This window comes from Parasteatoda tepidariorum, chromosome 4 (genome assembly GCF_982258835.1).
Source record: "Parasteatoda tepidariorum strain Cologne lab strain chromosome 4, Ptep-v5.0, whole genome shotgun sequence".
NCBI lineage: Eukaryota > Metazoa > Arthropoda > Arachnida > Araneae > Theridiidae > Parasteatoda > Parasteatoda tepidariorum.
Genome location: NC_141758.1, coordinates 114151191 through 114175022, shown reverse-complemented (window position 1 = coordinate 114175022; position 23832 = coordinate 114151191). Strand labels below are relative to the sequence as shown.

Genomic DNA, 23832 nt, shown 5'->3' with positions numbered 1-23832 from the left:
TGGTGCTTGCTTTCCATTATTTCGTTGGTGCTTGCTTTCCATTAGTTCGTTGGTGCTTGTTTTCCATTAGTTTGTTGGTGCTTGCTTTCCATTATTTCCTTGGTGCTTGATTTCCATTATTTCATTGGTGCTTGCTTTCCGTTATTTCCTTGGTGCTTTTTCCCATTGTTTCCCTGATGTTTGTTTTCCATCGTTTCCTTGATGATTGTTTTTCTTTGTTTTCTTGTCCTTTATTTTTCGTCGTTTTCTTTGTTGAGTTTTCTGACCATTCCTTTGGGATATGTTTTTGAGGTACCTCTTATCGAATTTCGTACCTGTCATCATTTTCACTTATTCTCAAGTTTTTTCCTTTACTTATGGTTTACTCCTATAGAATGTAATTTGACTTATTTTGCTTAAATATTATAGTTTAATGTTATTTAGTTTTATAGGAAGAACTAAGGGCTCAATAACTTTGACAGATTTGAATCTGAAATGGAAACATTTAAGAAACAGCGCAACTGGATGCTGGATTCGATAATTCTGAAAAATTTCAGCTGCACATGTAAGTAATTCTCAAATTTTAATTTTTATGACGCTATTAATCTTTAAACTAAATTTTTCATTTCATTTATGTTACTTTTTAATTTAATTTTTTAATGTTTTTTTACGATAATATTTGACGTTTTTATTTCACGGTCCATTTTTATAAAAATTTGGGTTCGTCAACGAACCCTTATCAAATGTTTTTTATCTTAAAAGTGGACCCTTAACAATATTTTTCACCTAAAAAATTAACCCTCTATAAGATATGTCTTACGCATAACAAAAACGACTGAGAATTTAAATCATAAGTTTAAAGCTACAACTGTTTAAAAAAAGGCTTTTGTGTTTTTATTTACTCACAAAATCGGGATTTTATTTTTCGCTTATATACAAAAACAGGAACTGGGGTGTACAATAATTTTAGATTCAAAGAAATGTGAAAAGAGTTTTTTCAAATTATCAAAAACAGGTTCTTAATTTTTTTCTCGAAATATTGATTAAATTTTTTTTAAATTTCATAAAAACCTGATCTGTAGTTAAAAGACTCGAATAAAACTTAACAAAATTAGCAATTAAAAGTTCTAGATAAATAAAAGTAATATTAAAAAAATAAAATTAGGTACCTTATGTATTAAAAAAATTAGCAACAGTCAAAAGCCTGTCACAGCTTTAATATAAATTCAAAGATCTGCTGCAATTCTAATAACAATGCATATCCATAAAATTACTTTATTGATTTTTTTAAAAATAAATTCTAGTTTTACTTGACCTTTTCTACGTAGTCAATAACATAAAACTGTTTTAAACGATAGCAATTCTGTTCTATCTAACTTTGCACGACTGATACTATATAATATCTTTATTAACATATATTATTTCTTAGCAGCAAAATGGAATGATTGAAGTCAGAGAATGTCTGCCAGCTGCCACTATTTTGATTTTTTTAAATGTAAGTAATGTAAACTGGTAAAGTCAGTTTTTAATCATTTCATTAAAATAATATATATCTATATATAATATGTAACTAACCATTCGACTGTTAGAAGTTGATCACAGAGGGCAGCATTGCTTATATCACCAATCGGATAACTCCTTTTATTACAATAGTGAGAACACTTGAAGAAGCGAATAGTTTTTATTGCAATAAAAAAAAAACTAACAAAGCAACTAAAATCAAACCTGGCCAAAATATCCGATATAAGACAAATATATGGTAAAATAAAAATGGGCACATTCTGAACCCTAAATTTAAAAAAAATGGTCACTTGTCCAGTGCAGCATTTGACTTGTCAGTCAGAGGAAATAATAGCGATAGAGTTACAGTCAGCGGACATTGCAGGTCACCCCAATTGTTAAATATCCCCCCGATTGGTCCACCAACTGAGCCCTGTGTAGACGGGCGTAATCGTCAATAAAAAAAAGTATCGATCGGTGCAAAGGGTGAAAGTATCTCGTCCCTATATCACTGACCTGTTGGTAGTACCCCAATCGGACACAAGAACGTCGGTATGATCGTTTGCCATGATGCCTGCCCACATCGACCATAGTGGTGCTTTCCGACAGTGTTTGAGGGCTGATATCAATTCTCGGGTTCTCTCCACATGAGAATTTGTCTCGATTCGCTGTTCAGACTGAATCGCGACTCATCCTCTGTCCAAGACGATTGTTCTCGGCATCATGCCAGATGATTATTTTTGTGATTTAAAGTTAAAGTAATGTTGACCATCAATATTAAGTCTCTAGACGACTGCCATCCGTGATATGAACGTTCCTGATGAATCATACAGAATCAGAGACAGTTGTGTTGCTGTCGCTGACTTATCCCGTTAGGCTAGAAACCTCAAATAATGGTGTTGAATGGGGATGTAACTAATAGTGATTTAGCCGAATAACGAATATTTGGCGGTAGAATAACAACATATGTTTTTTTAAAAAAAATCATTCATAAATATTTCTTTTATCTAGATATAAGTTTAGTCATTTATTGAAAAATAATCAAAACAAAACTTGGTACGGAATAAGCGCAAAAAAAAAATTTATTAAAAATATTTAAGACAAGGAAGATAATTAGGTATTTAGTAATATTCAAGGCAAAAAAAAACTAACGGCTATTTGAAAAATCATCCATAAAACATTAAAGGAAATGTCTATCAGTAACCCTTTTAAAAATGCAGCGCTGTCATAAGAACGCCTTTTAAAAATCAAAGATACAAAGGCGAAACAGAAAAAATTAAAATCTATTTTGATTTTTGAAAGATAAAATTTTAAAGCTAAACATTTAAATTTTCAAACTGCAGTATTTTAAAGGAAAAGTGAAGATTAATGTCAAATAAAAATTTCTTAAAATGCCGCTTCTTAACAAAAACGTCAATAAAAACAAGTTTTTTGAAGAAAAAAAAAGATAAAAATAGAAACAAAAATCGTCCTTAATTTTTAAACGAAAGATTTAACTCTGAAAATCCTAATTTAACTCTTTCACATCTTTAGAAAAAAGTGACCATAAAGAATAACGTTCACTGAAATGCTCTTTAAAAAATGCTGATTAAAAGAAAAATTAGTAAAGAAAAAAGCGAAACTGAAAAAAATGCTCTTTGTTCTGAAATATAACTTGAACGATGAGAATCACAATTTTCTGTCTTACCGTCCGAGAAAAAAGTGACAATTAAAGAATAAAGTTTATTAGAAACTGTCAGTTAGTATGCTTCGCTTTAGTTAGAAAGCAAACAAACAAGCAAAAATAAAACAAAAAAAAATTCTTAATTTTTCAAACATAAAATGTTGAAATATTATTAGTTTTTAAAACAAATTTTAATTAAATTTAAACTAAATTGTTTAATTTTTAAAACAAAAACGATGAAATTGATTTTCCTGAATATAATTTAAAAAAAGAAAAATTCAGCATTAATAGATGTAGCGTAACTACCACTATGAAAATTAAACATCAATTCACCGGTATATAAGACATGCTAACTTGATTAAATCATGAGGTACCTTTTGATAGATGACGGTTGGCATAGTCGATAACATCCGCCCCCCACAATAGATAAAATTCAGAACTCGTGGTTCAGTGCAAAGTAATCTAGTTTCAATTCTTCAAAATTCACTTTTTTAAGTATCTTTCAGAACATCAATTAACAAGTTTCAGAAATTGGTAAATATGAGTGAAAACTATTTCGAATAATGTATTTTAAAAAATACAATTTTAGCTTATTCTTTATGAAATCTATTCCGTTTTTATCAAATTTCCGCCAAAAAATCTTTGTAACAAAATCATTTTCCAATTAATACTTAGACGAATAATTCGGCAAAAGGGTCGAATACTGAATAGTGGCTGAATATCCGTTACATCCCTAGTCTTGAGCTGGCGTTATTGCCCATTTGCGGATTTGACCAGGTCGACAGACCACTGTGAACTGTTTCCACGGGGTGGACACAAAATTTCTCGAAACCCCGAGATCCTACAACAGATAGCCTGTGATGGGCCAACAGTCAACTTGTGATATTGTCTAGACGATGAAGACTGGCCGTACTAATGACGGGTTAACAAAGGAATTCAAAAAACAAGGAAAAAGCTACGATATTTCTAGCCGTCCTTACGCTACAATCCTCGGTGAGAAAATGAGGTATCTGAACTCAACACGATCAAAGAGCCTCTGCCTAACGGCATCGCAACTGCCTAAGGGCACTGACAAGTGATTGTCCGTAAAGAGCTGTGATATCATTTGATACCTGCTGTTGTTTCACTTGCCAATGCCAGCTAGCCTGTTTGGGAAGACAAGCGAATTTAAAGCAGAGGATGCGTTTCTTGTTTTTCAGTGGCGCCATCTATAGCCAAGAGTATAATTTCAGCCACAAACACGTTTTACAAAGCGGACCCATTCATTCATCCCTAGATCGTAGTTTTGACCTGAACCACAGAGACCGACCGATCAATCTCCAATTCAGTACCTCCAGACGTATTGATTTGTTATGGGAACTTAGAGGACTTTGTGACCTCGACGAATTTAATATGCGCCTCTCCATTTAATACGCGGGATTCAAACCTCCCATTCTCACGAACACGAGTCCAGCGTCTTAACAACCAGGTTATCACAGCCTACACCTGATACCTTATATGCTTAAAGGTGTTTCTTATGCTGTTCTTTTTTTTTATTTAAAAAAACCGTCCTCTTTTTAATTGTTTCCATCAGTGTAGTTATGGAGTTACTGTGAGTTCAACAATCATGAATTCGCGAAACTGGCGAGGGTCGGTACATAATTATACAGATGATTAATTATCTTTCAATAAGTTTTTCTGGTCGCACTCTGAATTCCAATTCACAAAAAATTAGCCTATTATAATTGTTAGCTTCCAAAAAAATTTTTTTCCACAATTCTCGTTGCACTCTACGCTGAAACACATAAGGAGCTGGCTTAACTTACCATTCAAAAGAAAAACCAGCTTTTTTCAGCAAAAAACCTAGAATTCGTATTTTGTCACCGAGCGTTGGTCATTCTAATAGCCAACACAACTAAGATTTAAAAGCGCATTCTTATAGTCCGCCATAAGTGTAAACCTTTCTTCAAAAATTTTTGCTAATTGAAGGTAATCTTCCATCTTCCTCACAAACCGTTTTCTTCAGAACACGTTTTCAGCACTACAAGAAATAGATACTCAGAATTCAAATTTTAGCGCTTCAAGATCTTTGTCGGAAATAGTTAGCCTTCCAATACCTTTTTGCCCTAACTCCCTTTTAAGTAGTTTCGGCTAAAATAAGTTATAGTTTATCTACCAAGTCACATCAGATTTTCGCCCACGGACAAATAATTGATGGTATTTCATGATTATATTTTTAAACATTCTTTTTATTTTAGCCAAATTTGACTAAATAGAAAGTTCTGTCTTCCCACGAAAAGCTTACTAAATCGAAACAAGGCTTGGTTCATAAAAGGTTTTTTGTTTTCTCTTTCTTTTTGTACGAAACGTTTTTAGATGATAATAATTAGAAAATGCTTCTTTTACCATCCCGAAAAATTGCCTATCAAAAAGAAATAAAACTTCTAACAATTTTTTTTTCAAATTCCTCTTAAGCGTTAAATGGAAGAGCGTGAAGTTGACATTAAATTTGGCAACAAAATATTAGTTCATCATAAATTGTCAATAGTACGGAGACCCTCCATTATACCCCTCACCCAAAAACGAAGGTAGGAAGCTCTTCCTAAATTCGAATTTTAGCTCTTAAGTTTAGATCATTGTTGATAATCGTTAGCTTAACAAAACAGTTCTTTTTTCTTAACACCCATTTGAAAACGTTTGAATTGAGAAAAAAAATTGAAACTGATTTATTGTATTTGAGATCCCCCCCACGGAGTTAAAAAAAATGTAATAAGCTATATATATTTATATATACAGTTTTATCTAAACTTCTCGCTAACCCACCTACAATTATAATTGTGTATTTCTCATAACGGTGGCCCTTTACTTAAAAAAAATTGACTGTTATACCACCATAAAAAAAACCTAAATTAACCCACCATATATCTTTTAGCCTACCATTAAAAACATTTATTTATAAACTTGTTTTGTCTAAATAAAATCCTCGAAATTGAGGAGATTTTGGCTGCAGGTGAAACTTAGAATTTTACTATGAAACATTTGTTCAAGCTAATATAGATAATCATTAGCCGTTTAAAAGTTCTTTTTAATCAACCTATAATATAAATAGGGCAAAGCCAAATTTAACTGTGTGCTTAATTTAGAATTTTTTCAATCGGTCAATCGTCAATGATATGAAGTGTGTGTTAGATTTTACAATATTAACACAAACTGAATATTTACTTTAGATATTTGTTAGGTAATCCCCCATTTTAGAACTAAAAAACAAAGCTTAAATTAGTTGAACTTATAATTTAATTTCTCCTCAAAACTACTTTGATAAGAGGATAGCTATAAGCTGACACCCAACTCTCGAAATATACCACAAAATGTTAACCCATGGTAGATAAATGTTAACCCAATCTTTTGCTTAACGAAAACTTCTTTGCGTTTTGCCCTTTACTTATTTTAGCCACACTAAAACCCCAAAATTCGAATTTCCCAGTAAACGTGTGATGTAGTTAATAACTTGCTGATTAAACTTTTGGTTTTGTCCAACCAAAAAAAAAATGTATCCGAAACAATTTTCAGCTAAGGTCTCCTTAATAGAGTATTAAATTTTAATCTTTTCCACGAAACATTAAAACATACTTCTACCAGTTTTCGATGCACAAAAGTTAATACAATTATATGAAATCGTTAGAGAATTCTGCCCCTCGAATGTAAGTCGATAATAGACGATCGTAACTCCGTCAAATTTTAGCCAGCTTGTGCCACACAAAAAAGTCATGGTTAGAACAATTTTTACCTGAGTTTCTGTGATAGAATCCAAATTTTCTATGTTCTTCACAATGAGTTTTAAACGCAATGAAAAAATTTGTCACCCCAATCCTCTAAGCTCGAAATGTTGGGATATCGCAGATAATTAGATAATAGAAAATCCTCCTAATAAAAATGTGTTCATTCAAAAAATTTTTCTTTGACATTAAATTGAGAAGTAATAAGCTGACACCAAAATTTAGAATTGTCTCACAAAGAGTTGACAAAAGAAAAAAAAATTCGTTCTCCATTTAAAAAAAAAAGTTAGTCCAAAAAAAGTTTTAAAATCAGCTTAATAATCTTGAAAATTCTAGACGAAGCGATTGGGTTGGCAAGAAAGTTATTTCGATTTGCACAAATAGATGGAAATATGTTTGCCTCATCAATATCAATATTCTTTTGTCAATGTTAGAATTCTGTTTTATTTTGACATTTGGTATTTCAATGCCTTTAGGTTACTATAGAAATTAATTGTTTGTAGCTTTGTTTACAGCTGTCTGCTTAAAGGTCATTTTAACATGGAGGGTAAATTTAGGCAGATTTTCGACTCACTGGCAATAAATAGGCTCATTAAGAGACACATGAAGTGGTGTTGATTGCTTAACAGAACGCATGTGTCAGAATTGGTGGTTTAAAATATTTCTCTCCTGTGATTTTTAAATAAAAGATGACCATCGTTCGGGTAGAACTTATAACGTGATGATGGCAATATGATACTCATAATTGAATTGAATGAACTGTGCGCGAGATTGTGAAACCTTTAAATATAAGAAACACATTAATTGAAAAAGAACTTAGAAGAAGCTAGATATTTGGGTTTCCACGAATTGAAAGAAATTAACCTAACACAACGAGTCAATATTTGCATTACGCATTTGAAACATAATACAATCGACACCTTTTTTAAAACGAATTATGACTGGCGATAACGTTACTTGATGAAGATCATGTTATTGCATAGGAATCGTGTTCCAACTCGAGCAACATCTACAAAATTATTGGTTGGAAAGAGGTCCCCCATATAGCCTCGAACTTGCACCCTTGCATGATTGAAATTTACATAGCTTTTTAAATGGTAAAAATTTTAGTAATAACGATGGCCACAAATCGCATTTGGTTCAATTTTTTACTTGATAAGGACCAAAATTTTTATGAGTGTTGCATCATATTGTTGCCAGAAAGAAGGGCTCTTCAACAGAATATTGGACTATATAAGTTTAGTTTCGGTACAGAAAAAATTCGAGAGTATAGAGATAACAGAATTATTTCACACTGAACAACCGAAATTACTTTCTTGCTAACCCATTTAAAATCAACTATATTTTAAAAATGTATCATAAAAAGACAGTAATAGCCAGAAAGTATAGTAGCAAAATTTTTGCGCTAGGATTAATGATTCATTTCTATTCATAGTTAGTCCAATGTAGATGATTGTTATTCTAAAATAAAAGTTTGTTAGTCTGATTCTCGTTTTAAGTAAGGAAAATGTTAATCGTTATTACAAAGTTCTACTCCACCAACTGATAAAAAATAGAGACCTTAAGATTAATTTGCTATAAGATCGAATTCTGTTTATCCCCACAAAGTAAAGCTATGGCCAGCATACGTTTTGGTGTTAGAACTCTTAATTTAATTTAATTTTTTTTTTTTTAACTTTCGAAAGTTTCTCATTTTAATAGTCTTTAAAGCTTAATATTTTTTTATAGCCCATTTTCCTTTTAATGAACCATTACGTAGGGATGCACAACCTTTTTGAGTAAAGAGCCATTTGCACAGCAGATTGACCATTGAAGATCCGATTTTTAAGATTAATTTGCTATAAGATCGAATTCTGTTTATCCCCACAAAGTAAAGCTATGGCCAGCATACGTTTTGGTGTTAGAACTCTTAATTTAATTTAATTTTTTTTTTTTTAACTTTCGAAAGTTTCTCATTTTAATAGTCTTTAAAGCTTAATATTTTTTTATAGCCCATTTTCCTTTTAATGAACCATTACGTAGGGATGCACAACCTTTTTGAGTAAAGAGCCATTTGCACAGCAGATTGACCATTGAAGATCCGATTTTTAAGATTAATTTGCTATAAGATCGAATTCTGTTTATCCCCACAAAGTAAAGCTATGGCCAGCATACGTTTTGGTGTTAGAACTCTTAATTTAATTTAATTTTTTTTTTTTAACTTTCGAAAGTTTCTCATTTTAATAGTCTTTAAAGCACAATATTTTTTTATAGCCCATTTTCCTTTTAATGAACCGTTACGTAGGGATGCACAACCTTTTTGAGTAAAGAGCCATTTGCACAGCAGATTGACCATTGAAGATCCGATTTTTAAGATTAATTTGCTATAAGATCGAATTCTGTTTATCCCCACAAAGTAAAGCTATGGCCAGCATACGTTTTGGTGTTAGAACTCTTAATTTAATTTAAATTTTTTTTTTTTTAACTTTCGAAAGTTTCTCATTTTAATAGTCTTTAAAGCACAATATTTTTTTATAGCCCATTTTCCTTTTAATGAACCGTTACGTAGGGATGCACAACCTTTTTGAGTAAAGAGCCATTTGCACAGCAGATTGACCATTGAAGATCCGATTTTTAAGATTAATTTGCTATAAGATCGAATTCTGTTTATCCCCACAAAGTAAAGCTATGGCCAGCATACGTTTTGGTGTTAGAACTCTTAATTTAATTTAATTTTTTTTTTTTAACTTTCGAAAGTTTCTCATTTTAATAGTCTTTAAAGCACAATATTTTTTTATAGCCCATTTTCCTTTTAATGAACCGTTACGTAGGGATGCACAACCTTTTTGAGTAAAGAGCCATTTGCACAGCAGATTGACCATTGAAGATCCGATTTTTAAGATTAATTTGCTATAAGATCGAATTCTGTTTATCCCCACAAAGTAAAGCTATGGCCAGCATACGTTTTGGTGTTAGAACTCTTAATTTAATTTAATTTTTTTTTTTTAACTTTCGAAAGTTTCTAATTTTAATAGTCTTTAAAGCACAATATTTTTTTATAGCCCATTTTCCTTTTAATGAACCGTTACGTAGGGATGCACAACCTTTTTGAGTAAAGAGCCATTTGCACAGCAGATTGACCATTGAAGATCCGATTTTTAAGATTAATTTGCTATAAGATCGAATTCTGTTTATCCCCACAAAGTAAAGCTATGGCCAGCATACGTTTTGGTGTTAGAACTCTTAATTTAATTTAATTTTTTTTTTTTAACTTTCGAAAGTTTCTCATTTTAATAGTCTTTAAAGCACAATATTTTTTTATAGCCCATTTTCCTTTTAATGAACCGTTACGTAGGGATGCACAACCTTTTTGAGTAAAGAGCCATTTGCACAGCAGATTGACCATTGAAGATCCGATTTTTAAGATTAATTTGCTATAAGATCGAATTCTGTTTATCCCCACAAAGTAAAGCTATGGCCAGCATACGTTTTGGTGTTAGAACTCTTAATTTAATTTAATTTTTTTTTTTTAACTTTCGAAAGTTTCTAATTTTAATAGTCTTTAAAGCACAATATTTTTTTATAGCCCATTTTCCTTTTAATGAACCGTTACGTAGGGATGCACAACCTTTTTGAGTAAAGAGCCATTTGCACAGCAGATTGACCATTGAAGATCCGATTTTTAAGATTAATTTGCTATAAGATCGAATTCTGTTTATCCCCACAAAGTAAAGCTATGGCCAGCATACGTTTTGGTGTTAGAACTCTTAATTTAATTTAATTTTTTTTTTTTTAACTTTCGAAAGTTTCTCATTTTAATAGTCTTTAAAGCTTAATATTTTTTTATAGCCCATTTTCCTTTTAATGAACCATTACGTAGGGATGCACAACCTTTTTGAGTAAAGAGCCATTTGCACAGCAGATTGACCATTGAAGATCCGATTTTTAAGATTAATTTGCTATAAGATCGAATTCTGTTTATCCCCACAAAGTAAAGCTATGGCCAGCATACGTTTTGGTGTTAGAACTCTTAATTTAATTTAATTTTTTTTTTTTAACTTTCGAAAGTTTCTCATTTTAATAGTCTTTAAAGCACAATATTTTTTTATAGCCCATTTTCCTTTTAATGAACCGTTACGTAGGGATGCACAACCTTTTTGAGTAAAGAGCCATTTGCACAGCAGATTGACCATTGAAGATCCGATTTTTAAGATTAATTTGCTATAAGATCGAATTCTGTTTATCCCCACAAAGTAAAGCTATGGCCAGCATACGTTTTGGTGTTAGAACTCTTAATTTAATTTAAATTTTTTTTTTTTTAACTTTCGAAAGTTTCTCATTTTAATAGTCTTTAAAGCACAATATTTTTTTATAGCCCATTTTCCTTTTAATGAACCGTTACGTAGGGATGCACAACCTTTTTGAGTAAAGAGCCATTTGCACAGCAGATTGACCATTGAAGATCCGATTTTTAAGATTAATTTGCTATAAGATCGAATTCTGTTTATCCCCACAAAGTAAAGCTATGGCCAGCATACGTTTTGGTGTTAGAACTCTTAATTTAATTTAATTTTTTTTTTTTAACTTTCGAAAGTTTCTCATTTTAATAGTCTTTAAAGCACAATATTTTTTTATAGCCCATTTTCCTTTTAATGAACCGTTACGTAGGGATGCACAACCTTTTTGAGTAAAGAGCCATTTGCACAGCAGATTGACCATTGAAGATCCGATTTTTAAGATTAATTTGCTATAAGATCGAATTCTGTTTATCCCCACAAAGTAAAGCTATGGCCAGCATACGTTTTGGTGTTAGAACTCTTAATTTAATTTAATTTTTTTTTTTTAACTTTCGAAAGTTTCTAATTTTAATAGTCTTTAAAGCACAATATTTTTTTATAGCCCATTTTCCTTTTAATGAACCGTTACGTAGGGATGCACAACCTTTTTGAGTAAAGAGCCATTTGCACAGCAGATTGACCATTGAAGATCCGATTTTTAAGATTAATTTGCTATAAGATCGAATTCTGTTTATCCCCACAAAGTAAAGCTATGGCCAGCATACGTTTTGGTGTTAGAACTCTTAATTTAATTTAATTTTTTTTTTTTTAACTTTCGAAAGTTTCTCATTTTAATAGTCTTTAAAGCTTAATATTTTTTTATAGCCCATTTTCCTTTTAATGAACCATTACGTAGGGATGCACAACCTTTTTGAGTAAAGAGCCATTTGCACAGCAGATTGACCATTGAAGATCCGATTTTTAAGATTAATTTGCTATAAGATCGAATTCTGTTTATCCCCACAAAGTAAAGCTATGGCCAGCATACGTTTTGGTGTTAGAACTCTTAATTTAATTTAATTTTTTTTTTTTTAACTTTCGAAAGTTTCTCATTTTAATAGTCTTTAAAGCTTAATATTTTTTTATAGCCCATTTTCCTTTTAATGAACCATTACGTAGGGATGCACAACCTTTTTGAGTAAAGAGCCATTTGCACAGCAGATTGACCATTGAAGATCCGATTTTTAAGATTAATTTGCTATAAGATCGAATTCTGTTTATCCCCACAAAGTAAAGCTATGGCCAGCATACGTTTTGGTGTTAGAACTCTTAATTTAATTTAATTTTTTTTTTTTTAACTTTCGAAAGTTTCTCATTTTAATAGTCTTTAAAGCTTAATATTTTTTTATAGCCCATTTTCCTTTTAATGAACCATTACGTAGGGATGCACAACCTTTTTGAGTAAAGAGCCATTTGCACAGCAGATTGACCATTGAAGATCCGATTTTTAAGATTAATTTGCTATAAGATCGAATTCTGTTTATCCCCACAAAGTAAAGCTATGGCCAGCATACGTTTTGGTGTTAGAACTCTTAATTTAATTTAATTTTTTTTTTTTAACTTTCGAAAGTTTCTCATTTTAATAGTCTTTAAAGCACAATATTTTTTTATAGCCCATTTTCCTTTTAATGAACCGTTACGTAGGGATGCACAACCTTTTTGAGTAAAGAGCCATTTGCACAGCAGATTGACCATTGAAGATCCGATTTTTAAGATTAATTTGCTATAAGATCGAATTCTGTTTATCCCCACAAAGTAAAGCTATGGCCAGCATACGTTTTGGTGTTAGAACTCTTAATTTAATTTAAATTTTTTTTTTTTTAACTTTCGAAAGTTTCTCATTTTAATAGTCTTTAAAGCACAATATTTTTTTATAGCCCATTTTCCTTTTAATGAACCGTTACGTAGGGATGCACAACCTTTTTGAGTAAAGAGCCATTTGCACAGCAGATTGACCATTGAAGATCCGATTTTTAAGATTAATTTGCTATAAGATCGAATTCTGTTTATCCCCACAAAGTAAAGCTATGGCCAGCATACGTTTTGGTGTTAGAACTCTTAATTTAATTTAATTTTTTTTTTTTAACTTTCGAAAGTTTCTCATTTTAATAGTCTTTAAAGCACAATATTTTTTTATAGCCCATTTTCCTTTTAATGAACCGTTACGTAGGGATGCACAACCTTTTTGAGTAAAGAGCCATTTGCACAGCAGATTGACCATTGAAGATCCGATTTTTAAGATTAATTTGCTATAAGATCGAATTCTGTTTATCCCCACAAAGTAAAGCTATGGCCAGCATACGTTTTGGTGTTAGAACTCTTAATTTAATTTAATTTTTTTTTTTTAACTTTCGAAAGTTTCTCATTTTAATAGTCTTTAAAGCACAATATTTTTTTATAGCCCATTTTCCTTTTAATGAACCGTTACGTAGGGATGCACAACCTTTTTGAGTAAAGAGCCATTTGCACAGCAGATTGACCATTGAAGATCCGATTTTTAAGATTAATTTGCTATAAGATCGAATTCTGTTTATCCCCACAAAGTAAAGCTATGGCCAGCATACGTTTTGGTGTTAGAACTCTTAATTTCATTTCATTTTTTTTTTTTTTAAACTTTCGAAAGTTTATCATTTTAATAGTCTTTAAAGCACAATATTTTTTTATAGCCCATTTTCCTTTTAATGAACCGTTACGTAGGGATGCACAACCTTTTTGAGTAAAGAGCCATTTGCACAGCAGATTGACCATTGAAGATCCGATTTTTAAGATTAATTTGCTATAAGATCGAATTCTGTTTATCCCCACAAAGTAAAGCTATGGCCAGCATACGTTTTGGTGTTAGAACTCTTAATTTCATTTCATTTTTTTTTTTTTAACTTTCGAAAGTTTCTCATTTTAATAGTCTTTAAAGCACAATATTTTTTATAGCCCATTTTCCTTTTAATGAACCGTTACGTAGGGATGCACAACCTTTTTGAGTAAAGAGCCATTTGCACAGCAGATTGACCATTGAAGATCCGCGTGCACAAGTATTTAGACAGACATGCTGACTACAATTATAGTAAATGCTTATCAGATAACTTAGTAATATGTTTGCAAAAAATTAAATACTTTTGAACATTTAAAATTAAAGAATGCAGAACAGATCCCTCTTTTAAGAGAAATTACCCCTTCTTATCTGATAAAAAAATGCGAATTAATTGAAATAAATTAAAACAATAGAAATTAATATATTTTTATCACGATACATAATACAAAAGATACAATACAAAATAAATATATGATACAATACATATATACAATACAATGCATAATTCAACATAAATTCTAACAATATGAAACTTAAATGTTTTTAGGATTAAACTTGGAAAAAAAAGGAAACTATTTTATTGAGTAAAATAATTTAAAGTTCAATACTTCAATTTAACGAAATTTCATAGGGTTGAAAATTATCTAAATTAAAACAAAACCCTTGCAGCGTAAAATAAGATTCAATATTTAGTATGGCATTTACTTAAACTTTACAACCTTTATTTAATTAAACTGTTGGTTTTACGAAGCTTAAATAATTTTTAAAAATAAAAGGCTCCTTTTACCCAACAAAAATTTTTCTTAAACTGAATCGAATTTCACGAGTTACAATATTGAGTTAAAAGTATAGGGATTTTCAAAACTACAAGGAAAATTATAGCTGTTGTTGCCAAAATAACATTCGAAATATCTCAAAGATTTACGTTAAAATTGGCACAAATAAGTGCTCCAAAAAGTGATTGAATACGTGATTTGAAACTCGCGAATATTTTAGCATTAAAAAATGAAGATTCTTGAAAACGCAGCAAATCGGAAAAAAGAAACGATTGAAAAACCTTTTAGTTTTATGTTAAAATATGCACAAATAGAGCACGTCAAAAAATAATTTCTATGAGAGATTCAAAACTCGCGAGTCGTAATGATATGTATCGGGTATTTTAAAACACTTGGAAAAACTGTGAAAAATGTCGTACTTACACTGAAGTCGGTGAATGAATCGCGTCAAAAAGTGATTACATGAGTGATTCGAAATTTAAATGTAATAATTCCGTATTAAAAATATCGGTACATTAGAAACCATATTGAAATGCACAGGTTACTCTTAGGCTAGAAAATAAATAGTTAATCATTGGGAAATCCCCATTTCCTTAAAGAAATTAAAGCGAGCAGTACGAATCTCAATAATTTCATTTTACTACGAAGTGTTACCTCAAAAAGGCGTGTCAGCTATTCCCCTCCATTCTGTATGATCTTCAAAAAGTTCATCCGTTGAAGATTATCTTCAGTCCATACCAAATAACGCGTTTCAACCAAAACACGTATTAGATCTTCTAAAAATATTCCCAGGAATTTATATTTTAACTCTTAGCTTTAAATTCTGGCTGGTAATCGTTAACTTACCACAACTCTATTTTTGTAACTCTCTTCTTTTAAAAAAATTATGGCCCTGCCACACTATCTATACAAATGCGAATTTTGACGACACAGTGAAACAAGACACTGTCGAAAACAATTGAAGGGACAATTAATTTTTTTCACAATAAAAACAAAACTAACAAATCAAATAAAACCAAACTTAGCTAAATATCATCCGATATAAGACCAATGTACGGGAAAGCAGAAAAGGGAGCAACCTGTAACCTAAAGAATGTCTACATGTCTAATATCGCCTCTAACAGCTACACAACTATCGCATTGGCGAGTTATACTGTTAGCCAGGATTCTCATGAATCCCTGTGGCAACCTCACCCACTCAAGCACCAAGTTCGAGCTGCAGTTGAGTGTCCCATACGTCAGGAGACGTCTCCAATCATTAAATGTTCTCCAATGGGACGTATTTGTCCATCTTCGGAGCCCCATGTTCACGAACGTTATCGTTCATAAATAGGAAATATGGTCCACCGAAAAATCTCACATAGGGCCAAATGATCTCGTCTCTGTCCCAATGACCTGTCAGAGTACCTCTATTAAAAACATGAAAATCGATATGTCCGTCTACCATGATGTTTCGACCATAGTGGTTCTTTTCGACAAAGTGAAAAGGTTGATATCGACTCCCAAATTCTCTACAGATGAGAACACGTCTCGAGTCGTTGTCAAGACTGAATCACTATTCATCCCTAGAGATTACCCCTCTCCAATCATCCACTGTCCAAGACAGGTGTTCTCGGCACTGTGCTAGACTATCCTTTTTGTGGTTCTCGGTCTAAGAGACTAGAAGCCACCTGAAACACCCGGCGGTTTTGGGGTGACTGCCATCCGTGAAATGGATGTTCTTGCAGCATTATACAGGTTGCGAGATAGTAGTTTCCAATAACAGTCTTGAGCCGGCTTTAGCAGCCTTGATCAGGTCAGCAGACCACTGTCTCTGTGAACTGGTTCCCCAAAGTGGACACCACATTTCTCAAAATTCTGAGATTCGCACAACACGTAGCCTATTATTAGCCCTCTTCGAGTCATTCAACTGTCCGTCATCTTCTGGCAATGTTTAGACGATGACGACTGACCGATGGGTGAAAAAATAAATTAACACAAAACAAAACAAGGACCTGGCGAAGCTACGATGTTCGGTGAGCAAATAAAGCATTTCTACGCAAACCCGTTAACAAACACCACTGCTTTTAAGATGTCACAGGCCATTGCGTGTCAGAGGTGTAGAAATAGCTTTCATCTGAAACCTTATTTGCGTTTCATTAAAAAAAAAAATCTCTTCCTCCCTGTGTTGTTAAAATTCTGCTTAATCTAAAATATATATATAGTAAATTTTGCTTTGGTAGACGAAATTATACTTGAAATATATGTTGTTAAAAACTTATATTAATTTAATTCGAATTTTGTATTATGGTGTTTAAAAAAATTGGAATAAACCCGTATACTACCTATAAGCTAAATTTTTCAAAAAATTAAAAAAAAAATCTTACATATTTTTTTTAGAATTACTTCCAAGACATTCATTTCTTCTAAAAATGCTCTCAGCAGCTTATAAAGCTTAGATACTTATTTCTAGTTTTATCCTGGAGTTTCCTTCTGATTTAGTGTATCCACCTTTAAGTAAATTTAAGTTGATTCAAACTAAATTTAAGTTAATTAAATTTAAGTTAAATTAGTTTAACATAAAATAATTAGTTTAAATTTAAGTTAATTCAAACTTAAAGTAAATTTTTTCACAATGCAAATTTTAAGTTAGCATTTTAAAAAATATGTCATTATAATGTAATAAATCAGATAGAATATTAAAAGGATAACAAAATTAAGTATTTTCATTGAAATTGGTAATTCTTTTATCCATATTTAACTATACTATTCACTTAATTCAAAGAAATTGGCAATTAAAAAAAATTAACTGATGATTATTATTGCATTGAAATAATTTTCATGAACAGTTGGTAATAGTTGATTCATGAATAATTGATAAATATCTAAATACCTCTTAGCCTCATTTTTTAAAGATTAGCAGTATTAACTGTACGAGTTTCAGAGTTCTTCCTAAGTGTTTTTCAAACGGCGGCTTGTCCTGCCTTTGAAAAACATTTTTGAAAAAAGTAATTCACTGTTTAAATAATAATTACACAATGGTAAAATTATTTGTGTTCATACAAATATTTATTTTGTTAGGATTGTTCTCAACTAGTTAAATTTTTAAATTAAGTTTTTCTTTTTTTTTTCGGGGGTGGGGGTATGTTAATAAATTTTTTAAGTGATTTTAAATATTAAAGTTATTTTTTTTAAAAATAAGTACACTTTTTCTTAAAATTCACATTTAAATTTTAGTTTTCTCATAATTTTCTGTTTAAATTATAGATCTCATTTTAGATTTTAAATTATAGCTTTCATGTCTATCAATAAATAATTTTAGTTCACTTCTTTTGAAAAGAATTTATGTGCAGCTATTAGTAATTTATATATATTATATTATTAATTATATATATTATCTTATTAATTTATATATATTACATATTGTAGATTTGATAAAGTTTTTTTTCCGTCTCATTTTGATAAATCTTTATCATAATTTAGTACCCTTTTCAAACTCAAAATGCCCTTTTCTATGAGGAAGCATCCTGCTTTTTTTTATTCCTAGAGAGAACTCTACCAGTTTTACAACGGTAATATTTTTATGTAATAAATTCTTAAACATTTTAGATGTTATCAGAAAGTTTATTTCATAAAGTTTTACGAAAATCATAGTAAACTGGTGAATTATAATATGAAATTTCAATAATTTTTATAACACAATTGAAATTTCTTTGCAACACACTTGTGTGTCACCTTATGTTGGTTAGAAAAAGCATCTCTGTTGTTTTTTTAGTAGTTAATGTTTAATATTACTAACTGCTTATTCTTTTTCAGACTAGCCTCAACTATCTGATGTTTTATCGAGTTGATATTGATGATTCTTTGAATTTCTATATGAGTAGTTGAATAGCAAGTAATATATTTCTTTTATTTCACTTTAATGCTTTTGTACAATATTTTGTTATCAATTATTAATATTTATTTAGTTAGATATTTGCAAAACAATAATTAAAATAAGTGAAAATTTATTGAAAAAGTACAACATAATTTCATTTTTACTCATTGGTGACTTGGGCAAATTTGCACTATGTAATTCGTAAAAAATTTCTTGCCAAGTTCAGTTTTATTGAAATATATTCAAGGAAAACAGTTCTTAACACAGAAAAGCAAACTGGTTGTAAATCAAACTAAGTTAGTTTAGAGTCTATAGGTAAAAAGTTTCTCAAATGTTGTACCTCACATAGAAAAATTTTTTAACTGAGTAATATGAGAATTTCCAATTTTTGTAACAAAATGATTTGAAATAATTAAATTAATGATTTTTAAATCAATTTAGAAATGTCACTTGTTCCCTTATAAATTTACTTTGATTTATAAATTAAGACTTCTGATATGATTTCTTTAAAAACTAAAATTAATCTACCAAATCTTATATAGCAAAATAAATTACAGTAAAAATCACAGAAATTTAAAAATTACAGTATACCTCAAATGTCAGTATTCTAAATTTTTATTCTAAAATGCAAGAATATTAAAATTTAAAGAAATAAAATAATAAGGAAAAAAAATAGTAAGGAAGTAAAATGGTAAGGAAATAAAATAATAAGGAAATAAAATAATAGGGAAATGAAGGTTTTATTTTGTAGAAGTTTCACTCTTAATAGTAACACTTTTAAGTATTTTTGTATGGTTGTATATGTTGGGTTATCAATTAGTTAATTTTAAATACTGTTGAATAAATCCATTTAATTTTATTCTTTGTTTATTATGTATTTTTTCAAATAAACTTCAATGTTTTTATTTTGGTAAAAACTGTAGTATTGTTATATTTTGCATTTAAGGAAGCATTTTTCATGTTATTTTTTATAGGGTCTCTGGATTACGTAGAGAAAGCGATGAGCTGTTTTTGAAAGAAAAAGTGCCACCTCTTTCACTAGAACTTGTGAACAATTTATGCCTTGACTCATTAATATGCAGGTTAATATTTTTTGGAAATATCATTTTATGCTTTCGCGCATTTGTCGACAGTGAATCGAGATAATCCTCATTAGTTACTTACAATACTCTCAGTAAGGCATTTTAATTGTACTATTGACAGAAATTTTCAGTTTCTTCCTACACTTTTTACTTTTAACACAAAACAAGTACTTTGTTTTGGTCTTCAAGGCCTAATTGAAAGCCTTGCCATTTTGCAATTGAAAAATGATTCTCTATATGCTAGTTTCAAAACTAAATAACTTGTATAAGAAAAAATGCTAATTGTTTTTTCTAACTGATAACATTTTTTTTAAAAAGGAGATAAAAAATTATAGCTTTAAAATTCCAATATGTAGAAATGCTAATTCAAATGTCTAAAATTTAAGCACTTCTTTTTTTTTAATTTAAAAAATGTTCTGTAGTCAAAACACTTGCAGTTCAAGAATTTATTTAAAAATCAAAGATGCAGAAATTCATTTAGACTTAAAGGAATAGAACTATTTTTCTAAAGAGAAAATTAAATTTTTTTCTCATTAACCTATAAACTGATACTATAAACCAAATGGTGTTTTACTGTGGCCTTTCAATAAAGGTTGTACTCCCCTAATCTAAATATTTTTTTCACGTTATGTAATTTAATTAATGAAAACAAATTTCATGAAATAGCTTTCCAACACAAAATTATTTCTTATTGATTGAATTTAAAATATAAAAATTATCTAGCTGTATAATTAAAAAAAAATTTTTTTTTAACCAATTGCTTTTTTGTGGCTTTTTAAAGAAAATTTGTCTTGTATTCTTTTAGACTTGTGTGTATTCGAGATGAGCTTATGGTTACCACTCTAGATGGTCATTTTTGGCGGGTAAGATGGGATGCCAAATTAGATGAGGATTACACTCTAATTTTATGCAATATCTCATTTTGCTTAGATCAGCTGCAATCTAGAGATAAGTTTTTCTTTGTAGCAAGAATTTAAATTCAAAAGATTCTTTCAATGTGCAAAGCATATTTATTCATTACCTTGTGCTCAATATACACTGAATTTTAGTCGGTTGACATATATAAGCTAAACAAATCAGTGGTTGTCCAAAGAAAAATTAGAGAGGTAAAGAAGCATAAGTGAGGTCCTGTGCTCTTTTAAAGAGTAAAAAGGTTGAAAGAAGAACCTTTAGTTGAAATTTATTAAAGAGACATAAAGTACAACCACCCAAAAAGAAGAAAAAATTTAAAATAGGATCCTGGAGATCCTTAAAAATGATATGAGTTTTTAAAATTTGCGTGTTGTAATAATATTAACTAATAACTAATAATATTTGAGTTAAAAAAATTATATGAAAAGGGTTAAACAACAATAAAAAGCATGTTCAGAATTTAATGTGGATTTATGACGTAATTGTTATAAACCGAATGATTAAAAGTGATACCTCAAATTCCAAATTCACGTGTCATAATAGTCACTTGTCATTGTATTAAAAGCATCAGCATTAAAAAAGCTATGTGGAACAATGATAACTACAGAATATGGTGTGAATGTACAATAGAGTTGTAGAAAACTGTGCTTGTCAAAAAGGGATAACTATTAAAATTTTAAGATTTTTTTTTTTAAGCCATTACTATGTGTTTCAACAAACACATGGTAATGGCTAAAAGAACATTATATAACCTACTGAAAAAATTATCAACAAGCAACTTAGATTTTTATGATGTAGTCGAGGTGAATCAAGCATATAAAAAAGAAATAACTCAAATTAAAAAAATTTTCGTGTTGTAGTGACCTCAAAATTTAAAAAATTATGTTTAAATTGTCGAAAACGATAAAAAATTATTCGTATTTACGACGAAATCGTTGTGTAAGAAGTGCATTTAAACTGTGTTGAATCAAATTCGAAATCCTTTTTTTTAATAAAATTGTATTGAAGACATTGGAAATTTAAAAATAAAAAAATATTAGAAACGACAGGAATTTACTATGGAACTGTTAAGAATTAAGCATGTAAAAAATTAATAACTCAAATTTGCATATTTTCGTAACATGGTAAACATAATGGAATTCAATAAGAAAATAAGACAGATATAGGAGGAAATTGTCTCTAATGAAGTGCGTCAAAAGTGCTAATTCAAATTAAAAAACTTTTTTGTCATAATAAAGTCAATTAAAAATATTGGAATTTGATGAAAAAAGAAAATATGTGGAAATGGTTGAAAAAACGATCGTAAGTGTTGCAAAATCGGAAACGGTGGAATTGTTTAAAACTAAACGACTCATATTCAAAATTTGTGTGTTTTAGTAATACTGTATTAAAAATATTAAAATCTGAAAAACTATGTAGAAATGCCTAAAAATGAGCGAAAAACCATATGGATTTTGAAAAAAGTGGTGGAGATAGACCTTTTTAGTTAATTATTTTTTTAAAATTTATCAGGCAGGTAATCATAATTGAAGGTATTATTCAAAGTGCTAATAGACGATGTTTTCTGCAAGAAACAATTATTTTTCTGTCTGATTCGAAGAAATGGGAAATTTAGTTTAAATGAACAAAAGGGTAGATATTTAATTTGAATAAAGCTTAATGTTCTAACATAGGAAATTTAAAATAACAAACTTTTTGTAGAAGCAGAAAGTGATTAATGAGCAGATTAATTTGAAAAACAAATAGTGTGGATACTAAGTTAAATGAAACTTAATATTTCTCTTAACCTTTATTAAAAATGATGAAATCATAGCAGAGAAGCAATAAAAAAACACTTAATCAAAGTTAAAGACTTTATCCAAAGAGTTAACAGTTGGTGTTTTCAACAAAAATCAAGTATTTTAGTGTAAATGAAGAAAAGAGAGTCGTTGTTGCTCCAGGGATAGAGTTTACTTCCCAATAATGTGACACAGGTACGAATACCAAGATAAATGGTACCAAAATTTTAATTATTGTTTTAAAATTTTGTAACTTTTTTTTATTTAAAAAAATGAATGTTTATCATTTTTTATTTATTTGATTAGCAAATATTATATAGCATATGAAAATTTTGACTTTTCATTCGTGATTTTCATGCTGTGCTGTGCAAACATTGCTTTGACTTGGAACAAAATGTTAATAATATTTAATTTTTAAATTCTTTTTTTTTCTGTGATGAATGTCATACTTCTTCTTCCACTTTTATCCAACTTCAGTTGTCAGTCATTTAAAAAAGTTGTTCAATCAAGGTTTTATTTTATTTATTTGCAATAGCATAGTGCAAAGAAAGGGAACATTTTTACTGTGAGAGACCACATTTAAATTAGGCATAGGTAAAAGAGGCTGCATGAGTTGATAAGCACATATTTTGAAATTGAATGCGACTTTTTTTGAAATTATTATAGTTTATCACTTTACATAGAAATTATGCAAAAAACATTAAGTCATTTCTTGAAATATAATTTACAGTAAAAAATAATCTTTTAATAAATAGCTACGTATGTTTGTGTATATATTGCTACAAGCATATACAGATAAATACAAACCACCAACTCCACCACATACAGGCTGAGAGTTGCTATTAGTTAGGAAAATAGTTACTGCCTGTCACTCAGAGCATCGCAGTGTTAGTGTATTTTAGAGCCGTGGCCAAAAATAAGAACAAAAGATTTTCTATTGTTGGCAAATTGGAAAGTGTGCCACACTAACTTCAGACTGAAAAATTGCTAGAACTACACCACAACTAATTCATGTCATGCTCAACAGCACATTATTTATTTCTATTAATTTTCAAATTGTTATAATCTATATAATTAAACATCAATTAATAGAAGAGTCACACAAGAAACTCATGGAGGCCTTCGTTTCTCCACCTTTTGTATAATGTGTAGCACCTTTAAGATCCTTACCATTTGACGATGTCATTTTACGAGCTATAACTACTGGCTTACCACAGTTTTAAAATTCATGTATGTGTTTAATTAAAACAATATAAATCATGTTAATGTTTAATTTTTTTGTGTAAACATTGTTCAAAGTTTTGCATTGAAAATTGAGATGTTATCGTTTTTTTTAAATTAGTTATTAAATTCTTTGCATTTTATTAATTTTTTTAATGTTGTGTTATGAATATATACCATAAATC

General features: G+C 29.9%; 1 long non-coding RNA gene across 1 annotated transcript; it reads left to right on the top strand.

The window, feature by feature from the left end:
• LOC147812577 (uncharacterized) lies at nucleotides 1-18674 on the top strand. The gene is made up of 3 exons (XR_015432904.1): nucleotides 1-544; nucleotides 1409-1474; nucleotides 18594-18674. It is a non-coding gene; the product is annotated as an uncharacterized LOC147812577 (long non-coding RNA).
• The last annotated feature ends 5158 nt before the right edge of the window (nucleotides 18675-23832 follow it).